The sequence below is a fragment of the Gossypium hirsutum genome, chromosome A03, assembly GCF_007990345.1.
Source record: "Gossypium hirsutum isolate 1008001.06 chromosome A03, Gossypium_hirsutum_v2.1, whole genome shotgun sequence".
Lineage (NCBI taxonomy): Eukaryota > Viridiplantae > Streptophyta > Magnoliopsida > Malvales > Malvaceae > Gossypium > Gossypium hirsutum.
In genome coordinates, this window is record NC_053426.1 from 59,272,855 (window position 1) to 59,284,787 (window position 11,933).

General features: G+C 34.6%; 1 non-coding gene across 1 annotated transcript; it reads left to right on the plus strand.

The window, feature by feature from the left end:
* Positions 1–713: 713 nt before the first annotated feature.
* On the plus strand, positions 714–819 carry LOC121227749 (small nucleolar RNA R71). Its single transcript, XR_005925272.1, has one exon. It is a non-coding gene; the product is annotated as a small nucleolar RNA R71 (small nucleolar RNA).
* Positions 820–11,933: the final 11,114 nt, after the last annotated feature.

Consider the following 11,933-nt stretch of genomic DNA (forward strand, 5'->3'; position numbering starts at 1 on the left):
TGGGTTCAGTATTACTTGGCAAGCTACCTTGTGGTCGTTTGGAGATTAGTTTGGAAAGCTAGCCTATCTAAGTTTCGAGCCCTTGGATCGACGCTTGTTGATTTTTAAGTGCTGTCTTGGTGTTCTGAAAACGAGTTTTTGACACCTATATAAATTTAGACAATATCTCTGCAAGGTTTGATTTCTTTTCCTATTGATAGGGTGGTTGTTGAAAACCCGGAGGATGTTGTGGTCTTTGATTTCCTTGACCGCCCCACGAGAAATTGGGATGGTTCCTCCAACCTACATTATAAGTGTTACTATATGGGTTATTTTGGGATCTAGAGTTATTGCTACCCATATATTGGACTTGTTCCTCCTCGATTCTAGGGTTGTAAGGTTGATACTTTGTGCATGCTCCTCCTCCATTCATCTCGCACCTCATTACTGGATGTACCTGAGTAGAACCAAGTAAACCATCAATCTTTTTATTTAGAAGTTCTACCTGGTTTGACAGCATAGTAACCGAATCGACCTTATAAACGCCTGCTATTTTAGTTGGCTTAGTCCTCATGACTTGCCACTGATAGTTATTCAGTGACATCTCTTCAATAAATTCGTAAGCCACTTTAGGTGTTTTGTTGTTGATGGTTCCCCCGACTACTGCATCAATCATTTGCCTTGTCGAGGGGTTCACACCATTGTAGAATGTTTGAACTTGCAACCATAGAGGTAATCCATGGTGAGGACACCTTCGCAGTAGGTCCTTGTATCTCTCCCATGCATCGTAAAGAGTTTCTAAGTCCATCTGCACAAAAGAAGACATATCATTACGTAATTTGGCTATTTTAGCCAGCGGGAAATATTTTAATAGAAATTTTTCGGTCACTTGTTCCCAAGTAGTAATTGACCCTCGTGGTAATGAGTTCAACCACTGTTTAGCTTTGTTCCTCAATAAAAAGGGAATAACCGAAGACGAATGGCATCGTTAGAAATGCCATTAATTTTAAATGTATCGCAGAATTCTAGGAAATTTGCCAAGTGAGTGTTTGGATCCTCATCCTGCAAACCATCAAACTGAACAAATTGCTGTATCATTTGAATAGTGTTAGGTTTTAGTTCAAAATTATTTACAGCAATAGCAGGCCTAACTATACTTGACTCAGTTCCTGTTAAAGTAGGTTTATCATAATCATACATAGTACAAGGAGCAGGATTTTGATTTGCTAGTTCAATGGGTATCGTAAGAGGTAGCTGATTGTCTTGGTTTTCAGCCATCTCCTCGGTTGGGGTTTGAATATCGTCCTCTTGCTCGTTCTCTGTGTATCTTAAGCTTCGCCGTATTTCTCTTTGGTTTTTACAAACTATCCGATCGATTTCTTCGTCAAAAAGTAGTGGTCCTAACGGGTTTCTTCTAGTCATAAACTATAAAAACCTGCCAAGATAAAGAAAAAGTAAATTAATAAATAAAAATAGAATTAACTTGCAAGAAAAATAAATGGCTAAAGTAATAAAGATTGAGTGTTCCTAATATCTTAGTTCCCCAGCAACGGTGCCAAAAACTTGATCGCGATTTTCATGACAGGTAAGTTTTATATATTTATAATTAATCATTCTCGAAACTAACTATTATCACGATGTAGGCAAGTGTACCTATCGAACAATAGTATAGTTTTAGCAAGACCGGATTGTCGAACCCAAAGGAACTAAAAGTACTAGTAATGACTGTCTTTTTATTATCTAGCCTAAGAATAAGGGGGGTTTTGTTTTAACTAACTAATTATCTAAACTCAAAATGCATAGAAAATAGAATTGGGGAATTACTTTTGGAAAAATGATTGAATTATGACAATACCTAAGGAAGAATCCACCTAGCCTTCACTTGTTATTCTGACTCCGAATCAGATGATTTATTCATTTAACTTGTTCCGTAGAGATCCCTAAGTTAGTTATTATCCCTATTCAAGACTAATAACGTCTAATCCCCGGACTGAATAATTGAGACTTTTCTCTAATTAACACCTTAGGGTTGCATTAACTCGATCTATGGATCCCTTTATTAGGTTTCACCTTAATCTGACAAAATCTTGTCACCCTATCTCTAAGTGCACAATCAACTCCGCTTAATTATGACAAATGTACTCTTAGACAGGGTCTATTCATCCTCTGAATAAGAGCTTATCTTGAATCAGTATCCTGGGATATCAAAACAATAATTAAGAACACATAATTAAAACAAGTTAAATATTTATCATACAATTCAGAAAATAATAACAAGATTCATCTTAGGTTTCATTCCCCTTAAGTATTTAGGGGATTTAGTTCATAACTAAAAAGGAAAACATCTCAGAAGAATAATGAATACAAAACATAAAAAAAACCCCAAACTCTTGAAGGGAAATTGAGGGGAGATCTTCAGTCTTGTTGGTGATTCCGACTTCTGAGATGGATCAATCGGCTTCCTTTGAGCAATTCACTGCCTTCTTTTCTCTGCGTCCCTTTTCCTCTTCCTTTAGGGTGTATTTATAGGCTTTGGAATGCCTAAGAACCCTTGAAATTAGCCTTTTCTGAATTGGACTCAACTTGGGCTCGGAAGGGACACGCCCGTGTGACACGCCCGTATGCGACCACTTCAGGCCATGCTCGAACCTGTTAAAATGGCACGGGTGTGTGTTCTACCCGTGTGAGTCGTGCTTTGATTCTACCAAATTGACACGGCCGTGTGGTCTGCCCGTGTGAGTCAATCCAAGCCGTGTTGATTTCGTACTTTGGCCCATTCTCTCTGTTTTTGGCCCGTTTCTCGTTCCTTTTTGTTCTCCTATGCTCTCCTAAGTATAAAACATGAAATTAAGGCATTAGGAGCATCGAATTCACCAATTCTAAGGGAAAATCATCCAAGAAATGTGTTAAACATGGGGTAAAAATATGTATAAATTACGGTTTATCAATTAGAATTACTTGTCCGGACTAAATTCTATTTGCAACATATGCACTATTATTCTTAACCCATCGAAATTCAATATTCAACTGGATCATGACAATTTGTCCATTTTTCGCAACTTATGACTATTTCATTCTGTGTATCATCTCATACATATCAACACAATCATAGAATTTAATTTTTGCATATTAACATACATATTAAGTTACACGAACTTACCTTGAAAATTGTTCGTATTTGAATTTCAGCTAATCCTAAACCTTTTGCTTTCCTCGATCTAGTTCCGTGGTTGGTCTTTTCGGATCTATATGGGTAAATTTAACTATTAATTTATCACATTTCATATACATTTGCATCCTATTACCTCCTAGGTAAAATTACCATTTTGCCTCTATCTTTTTCAAAATTTTTGATTTCATCCTTAAGATCAGAAAATGAAATTCATGAAATTTAACCTTCTTTCCAAGCCTAGCCAAAATTTATATATTACAATTACAGAACATAAATTTCAAAATTTTAGAATTTTCCATGGGTTTTACCCTTTTTTCATTTTAGTCCCTAAATCAAGTTTTCATCCAAATTTGCTTTGTAAAAGTTGTTTATCTATGAATAACTTTTCATTTTCTACCATAAATTTCTAATTTTCAGCATATTCATCCATGACCCAAATTTCATACCTTGATAACTTTTCAAATAAATCCCCTAAACAGAAAGATTAGGCTATTCTGATTCCAAAAATATAGAAATTACTAAAAACATGACTTGATTTCATACTTTATTGAGCTTGAAAAGTTTTTTTCCTCTCTCCTAGGGTTTCCATAGAAACATTGGGGAAGATGGTATGAAATTAGATGATTTTTTTCTTTTTAATTAATATCATCTAATAATTTTATTGATTTCCAATTTAGTCCCTAGCCTTTTCTAATTTTTCCATGGATGAGTTATTAAAATATCTACTAACTACTCTTCAATGGTCTAATTACCATATAAGGACCATAAATTTTGAATTCCATAGCTATTTGATACCTATAGCTACTAGAACTCAACTTTTGCATTTTATGCAATTTAGTCCTTTCCCTAATTAAACACACAATCGGTGAAATTTTCGTACCAAAATTCTCATGTGACATTCCTATCATGATACCAACCATAAAATAAAATAAAATAATTTTTTATTTTTGGCTCGAGTTTGTGGTCCTGAAACCACTGTTCTAACCTCACCGAAAATGGGCTGTTACAATTCTCCCCCTTAAAAAATTTCATCCTCGAAAATTCTTACTAGAAAAGAGGTTAGGGTATTGTTTCCTCATGGTATCCTCAGGCTCCCAGGTAGCTTCCTTTAATCCATGTCATTGCCAGAGAACTTTTACCAATGCCACCTTTTTACTTCTTAGCTCTTTCGTCTCTTATGCCAGTATTTTAATCTGTAACAGCCTGGTTTTAGCTTAAATCAAAATAATGGTTTCAAGAACACAAATACGAAGTACAAAAATTATTTTAATATTATTTTATGTTTTTACAGCATGTGATTATATATGTGTAAAAATTTCGTGAGCTAATTTTATCGTTTAATAGCTCAATTTGATAAAAGGAATACATCGCGTAAAATGCAAAAGTTGCATTCTATATGATAATGGTCTCTTTTTTCTATGGATTATTAAATGAAAGTTCCTTATGTTATAATTAGACCATGGATAGTGGGAATGGACATTAATAGGCTTAATATCCTAAAATTTAATGGTTTTTAATTAAGGTTAAAATGGTAAATTGATTAATAGGTTAATATTAATAAAACAAAATTAGAATTTGGCTTCATTATCATCTTGTATAGCTAAAAATAAGAAGAAAGAATATCAAAGTTAGGGCTTTGAAGATTCGGCAACTTTAAGCTCAAATTGGTGAGTGATTTTTTGCTCGATTTATGATGATTTCTATGTTTTTGTGATCGTTGCTTTGAGTACTAGCCAGCTCGTACCCTGATTTTTAAAATTTTTGATGATTTTGTGAAATACCATTGATGAATCCATGAGTTTTATGATGTTTGATGATGAATTATACAAGCTTGGTGTTTGATATACATGTTTAATTAAGTTATTTTTTATAAGAATGCTTATTGTGGACTAATTTGGGAAAAGTGTAAAATGTGTGATTAAATGTGTGAAATATTGATAAAAATGGGTTGTTATGGAGCCTATAGATATTCGACTAGCTTGGGTTTAGTTGAAATTATTGTAAATTGTGTTTTTATGAAATAGGGACTAAATTGAGAAAATGCGAAATTATAGGGGTTAATTTGTAAAATGTCCCAAATTGTATGTTTTGGATGAAATTGAATGAATTGAGGAATAAAAGAATCAATTTGAAATTTATATAGATCAAGATTGAAAGAAATCAGATTTAGATAGAGGGAAGTTGAAAGTTGTTGAATAGTTGTTCTGATCCGTTCATTTCCATACAAGGTAAGTTCATATGAAAATAAATGTCTATACAATGAATTATATATGTCTTATTATAATTGAATTGCTATGAATGCTGAACGAGCAAAAACGAGTAAGAATCGACGAAGTTACAACATTTGAAAGTCTGTACGAACCTTAGGAATAACATAGGATACGAATCTCATGACATTAGGTTATCGAGTTGTGATTACATGTAAGACCATGTCTGGGACATTGGCATCGTATATTGATTCGTGTAAGACCCTGTCTGGGACAGTGACATCGATATGTAATAACATGTAAGACCATATCTGGGATATGGCATTGTACAAGCTTATGTGATTTCCGAGTATCCTTAATGATTCCGAGTGGTTCAACGGGCAAAAACAAGTCGAGAAAGAATGTGTTAATGAGTTAAATAACTCAGGTACATGCGAAATTCTTATGAATATTGGAATGTGAAGTAATTGATGAGTTTACATGAGAAAATTCATATGTACTCATTGAGAAAGGTTTGTGTATCTATATGTGTTTACTTGTACTTGGCCTATTGATAGAAGTGTTGTGATTCATATGATAGCTTTATTTGTATATGGCTTCCTAAGCTTTTAAAGCTTACTTCGTGTGTTCTTTCCATGTTTTATAGATTTTCGAAGCTAGCTCGAACATCAGGGAACATCGGGAACTATCATCACACTATCAACTACTTGTTGGTACTTTTGGAGCTTTGTATATATGGTATGTGGCATGTATAGGCTAGTGTCATTTTGGTATGTTTTGAGTCATGATTATAGCCATGAGATTTGGCTTGTAAATGTTGGTGTGTATGACTATTAAGTTGGCTAGAATTATATGCTTGTTAAGTGACACATGTGAACTATAGGTTATCTTGTATTTTGGTAAGTTGTGATTTGGTTTTGAGATGATGAAATGGTATAATTTGAGGTATGAAATAGGTGATAAGTTGAAAGGTAAATGCATTTATAAATTATGCAAGTTTTTGATGATTTTAGCATACTGAAATGATATGTTTTGGTTGTGGAATTCAGTAGTTGAAATGGTTGTGAATAGATGGCATGATATGTGTATGAATTGGTAGGTTTTTGGTTTCTTATATATGTGATGAAATGATACCATTTTGGTGGATTTGTGTGCAAGAGAAAAGGGTGGAAAATTGGCTTTCAAATGGCCTATTTTTGTCCACACGGACAGAGACACGGGTGTGTGTCTCAACCGTGTGCGACACACGGTCATGTTACACGGTCGTGTGTCCCCTGTGGTTTCAAATTAAGGTAGTATACCCTACAGTTTTGACATAGTCTAGACACAGGCGTGTCTACTGGTCATGTGAGACACATGGACGTGTGACCGGCCATGTGACCCAAGTCAGTAACCTCCCTAGTTTTCCCATAGCCATAGCACACGGACGTGTCCTCGGTCGTGTGATACAAGTCAGTATGTATGCCCTGTTTTCACACGGCCTGTGACACGAGCGTGTCTGGTGGTCATGTGAGGCACACGGCCTGTTCACACGAATGTGTGACCCTGAAATTAAAGAAAATTTTCTAAGCTTCCTAAAGTTTGCATATGTTATTGGTTTAGTCCTGAACCACTACTAAACATATTTTAAGGTCTCATAAGACCTTACATGGGACATTGTGTTTGATATAAATGGATTTTTATTATGATTGCATATATGTATGTGAATGAGGTGTGTTATTCGGTAATGCCTCGTAACCCTATTCCAGCGACGGATATAGGCTAGGGGTGTTACATAATCGGTTCCTCATTGTAAGTCATATCAGGTTCAATCTCAACTTCTGTTGGAGTAATAATGTGTGAAAGATCCAATTGATATCGCCGTAGCATGGACACATGAAACACATTATAAATTCTATCAAGCTCCGGTGGTAATACTAACCGATATGCAGCAGGCCCGATTCTTTCAATGATCTCATATGGCCGGCTGAATCGTGGACTCAATTTTCCTTTACGGTTGAATCAGAGAACTTTCTTCCAAGGTGACGCTTTCAAGAATACTCTATCACCAACCTGAAATTCTCTCTTTCCGCTTTAAATCGGCATAAGACTTTTGACGGTCTGAGGCCGCTTTTAAACAGTCTCGAATTATCTTAACATTTTCTTCAATTTTCCGGATCAAGTCAACTCTGTGTATCTTTTTCTCACTTAAATCTGTCCAATATAATGGAGTTCTACATTTACGACCATATAGAGCCTCATACGGTGCCATTATAATGCTAGACTAATAACTGTTATTGTAAGGAAATTCAATCAAAGGCAAGTATTTTTCCCAGTTACCTCCAAATTCAAGTATATAACATCGAAACATGTCTTCTAAAATCTATATCACACGTTTAGATTGTCCATCTGTTTGAGGATGGAATGCAATACTAAAGTGTAAACGAGTGCCCAAAGCTTCTTGCAACTTACTCTAAAATCAGGATGTAAACCAGGGATCTCTATCTAAAATAATGAAGATTGGCACTCCGTGTAGCCTTACAATCTCAGATACATATAATTCAGCCAATCTATCCAATGAAATAGGATAAAGTGTGCAGACTTCGTTAAATGATCGACAATTAGCCAGACGACATCTTTTTTTCGGTGATAAAGGTAATCCCGTTACGAAGTCTATGGTAACTCTTTCCTATTTCCATTTCGGTATTGCAATTGGCTACAATAATCCCGAAGGTACTTGGTGTTCAACCTTCACTTGCTGACATATCAAACACTTCGATACAAATTCAGAAATATCCCGTTTCATTCCTGGCCAATAGTACATCTTTTTCAAGTCACTATACATCTTATTACTTCCAGGATGCATAGACATTTTGCCATTATGAGCTTCATTCAAAATCTTCTGTACTAGTTCTAAACTTTTCGGTACACATACTCTACCTCTGAATAACAAACAACCACCATCTTGAAATTCTAAGTCAGGAATTGATTCACTTTGTATTCGTTTTGCTTGCAACTTCTATCATTTTTCTGAGCTTCAATGATATGTTGCAAAAACATCAGTCTAACTTTCAACTCAGCTATGATTGAACCATTATCAGATAAATACAACTGGGTGTTCAATGCCCGTAAGGCAAATAAGGATTTTTGACTCAAGGCATCTGCCACTACATTAGCTTCCCCAAATGGCAATTAATAACGAGATCATAATCTTTCAATAATTCCAACCACCTACGTTGTCTCAAATTCAGTTCTTTCTGTGATATTAAATACTTCAGACTTTTGTGATCCGTAAATATGTGACATTTTTTACCAAAAAGATAATGCCGCTATATTTTTAATGCAAAAACAATAGCTGTTAATTCAAGATTATGTACCGGGTAAATTTTTTCATGCAGTTTTAGTTGCTAGATGCATAAGCCACTACTTTACCATCATGCATCAATACACATCCTAAACCATTCAATGAGGCATCACGGTAAACTATAAATTCTTTACCCGATTTTTGTTGGACTAATACGGGATCAAAACTCTGCTAGCACTTATCTCCACTCGAATTTCACTTCCTTTTGCAACAATCGAGTCATAGGAGGCTATCATTGAAAACCCTTTAACAAATCTGTGATAATATCCTGCTAGTCCCAAAAAACTTCTGTAATATCCCGAATTAGGGCCTAATCGGAATAGTGGTTTCGTGACCACAAATCTGAGATAGAAATAATTATTTTATAATTATTTTGATTTTTATGATATGATTGCATGATTGTGTGAAAATTTCGTGATGAAATCCTATGCCTAAAGTGCTTAAATTGAAATTAGGGACTAAATCGAATAATTTGCAAAACTTGCATTCTAGGAGTTTTTAGTATGAAATTGTTTTGGAATATTAATGAGAAGGTCTTAAATAGAAATTTGACCAATTTCTAAGTCTATGGACAAAAATTGGACATGGATGGAATTTTTGGAAAGTTTAGTAGTAAGGGCATTTTGGTCATTTAGTTATTAAAATGAATTAAAAATAAAATTAAAAGCCAATTTTTGTCCATCTTCTTCATTAGGCCAAAATTTCAAGGGTTCTCCATAGTTAGGGTTTGTTTCAAGCTTCCAAGCTCCATAGTAAGTGATTCCAAGCCCTGTTTTTAATGTTCTTTACGTTTTTAGAATCCCGGTAGCTCGATTAAGCTTATGCTAGCAATAATTCAACCTAGGGTTCATATTTGGAAAAATACCCATAGATGAAATTTGTGTATTTTGGTGTTTTATGATAGAATATGAGGTTTTAAATTATGTTAGACAACTTGTACTACTCGATTTTAAGCGAAAACGAGTAAAAGGGCTTAATCGGTAAAAATACCTAATAGTCATAAGTACATGCTAGAGTGTGAATTTGATGTTTCCATAGAAGGGAAAAATGATCAGCATGTCATAAAACATAAGAATAAGGTATGAAGTTTAATTCCCGAGCCTAGGGGAAAAAGTGTAATTATGCAAAAGTTTAGGGGCAAAAATGTAATTTTGCCAAAGTTCATATTAAATGTTGTTTTGATGAATGTATGTATTAAATAAGATTAATTTGGCATTATAGATCAAGAGAAACGAGATTCAAGTCTCGATCGAGGGAAAAACAAAGTTTACGAAGAATAGGCTCGATTGCTAATAATTTTGTACCAAGGTAAGTTCATGTGTAAATGTAGTAACATAATTGTCATTTTAAGCAATTTAATGTTGTTTATATGATATGATGCTGATTATTATCATGAAATATTATGCTTTGTGGTTATTGTTGAATAATATGTAATTATGTGAATTACTTGATGAGTATGAACTATCATCGAAGCATCGATTTCGATATTCCGTGGAAGACGGCAAAGATGTGTGATCGAGGAAAATGCTCGTTTGAACCTTGGGAATAGATTAGAATACAAGTGGCATGTCACTAGGATGGTTGAGTTCCGAACTCGTTGAGTTGAGTCCGAGTTCGTGAGATGTAACTAGGCATCCAAACTCGTTGAGTTGAGTCCGAGTTCACTTATGGATGTGAACGCCCGAGCTCATTGAGTTGAGTCCGAGTTCTCTTATGGGCGGGTTACATGGTAGCTTGGCTACATAAGTTCCACAGGCTATTGAGTTTGTCTAGCTGCGGGTATGGCTCTTATGTTCATGAGATTCGCGTATTCGAATTATATTCCGATGTGTTCAACGGGTGAATCTTACGTGAATAAGAAGAAGGCCTAAAATGAAGGTGACATGTTGGTAAGTGTGGTAAATGAGAAAATTTGACAGGTATGTGCTTAAACCCTCGTGTTGAAAACTTGGAATGATGAAATGGTAGAAAGATATTAAATACAAATGAAACATGAATGTCTTGGTGTTGTTTATGCAAATGATGTTTTATGTGAGATTGTGTGATTATGTTACTTGTTATTTGCATGTGAACTTACTAAGCATTTGTGCTTACTCCCTCCTTTTCTTTCATTGTAGTTTTGACAAGCCGGCTTGAGAATCGGGATAGGTCGAAGACTCGTTCACACTATCCGAAGGCTTAAATTGGTAAAATGGCTTGTGTATTTTGAATGTGGCATGTATGGAAAAACACTCACTTTGTGTAATTGATCTTATGATATGGCTATGGTTTAGCAAGAAAAGGGTTTGTAAATGATTAGCCATTGGAATGGCCAATCTAAGTCATATTTGATGTTATGTATGTTTAAAATGCTATTTAGTCCATGGAAATCCCTAGTAAAGTGAAATTTGCCATAAAACAGAATCTGACAGCAGTAGTGATGTAAATTTTAAAAATCACTAAAAATAGTATAAATGGAATTAAATGATGAGTAAGTTATGAAATTGAAGCATAATTAGTCTATTTTCATATGGATTGAACAACACAGGTATATAAATTATATTTTATGAGATATTTGAATTTTTGTGAAACAGGGCCAGAGTGATTTCTAGATCCCCTGTTCTGACTTTAAAAATTCATCATAAATTATAAACAAATAATTAGAAGTCATTATTTATATGTACAGATTCCTTATTTAGTCTAGTTTTAAGGAAAATAAACTTAATAGTCATTTAAATTCTGTACAGAGAGATATCTGATTCGTAATCTAAAGAGGTTAGAGTAGTCGAACCCTGAAATAGGGGAGACTTTAACTAATAAAATGTACTAATTTAATTGACCAAAAATTCTAGGAAACAATTACTAAATAGATATATGAGCCTAGTTTCAGGGAAAATTTACAAAATTAGATTTCGAGTTTTGAAACTCGAGATATGAATTTTTAAACAACTGTGATGCAGATTGCTAGCTTGACTGGAAATTTTAAAAATAAATTGTTTGAGCTGTTTAAGTAATGAATTAAGTCTGTTAACACCTCGTGTTCGACTCCGGCGACGGTCTCGGGTACAGGGCATTACAACTTCTGACTTTTGAACCATTCTTCGGTGGCTTTCAACTTACAATAGCTGAAATTTTGTTCGGATCCACCCGAATACCCTCTGCAGATGCAACATGTCCAAGGAAACTAACTTCCCGTAGCCATAATTCACATTTACTGAATTTAGCATACTACTGTTTCTCACACAGAGTTTGC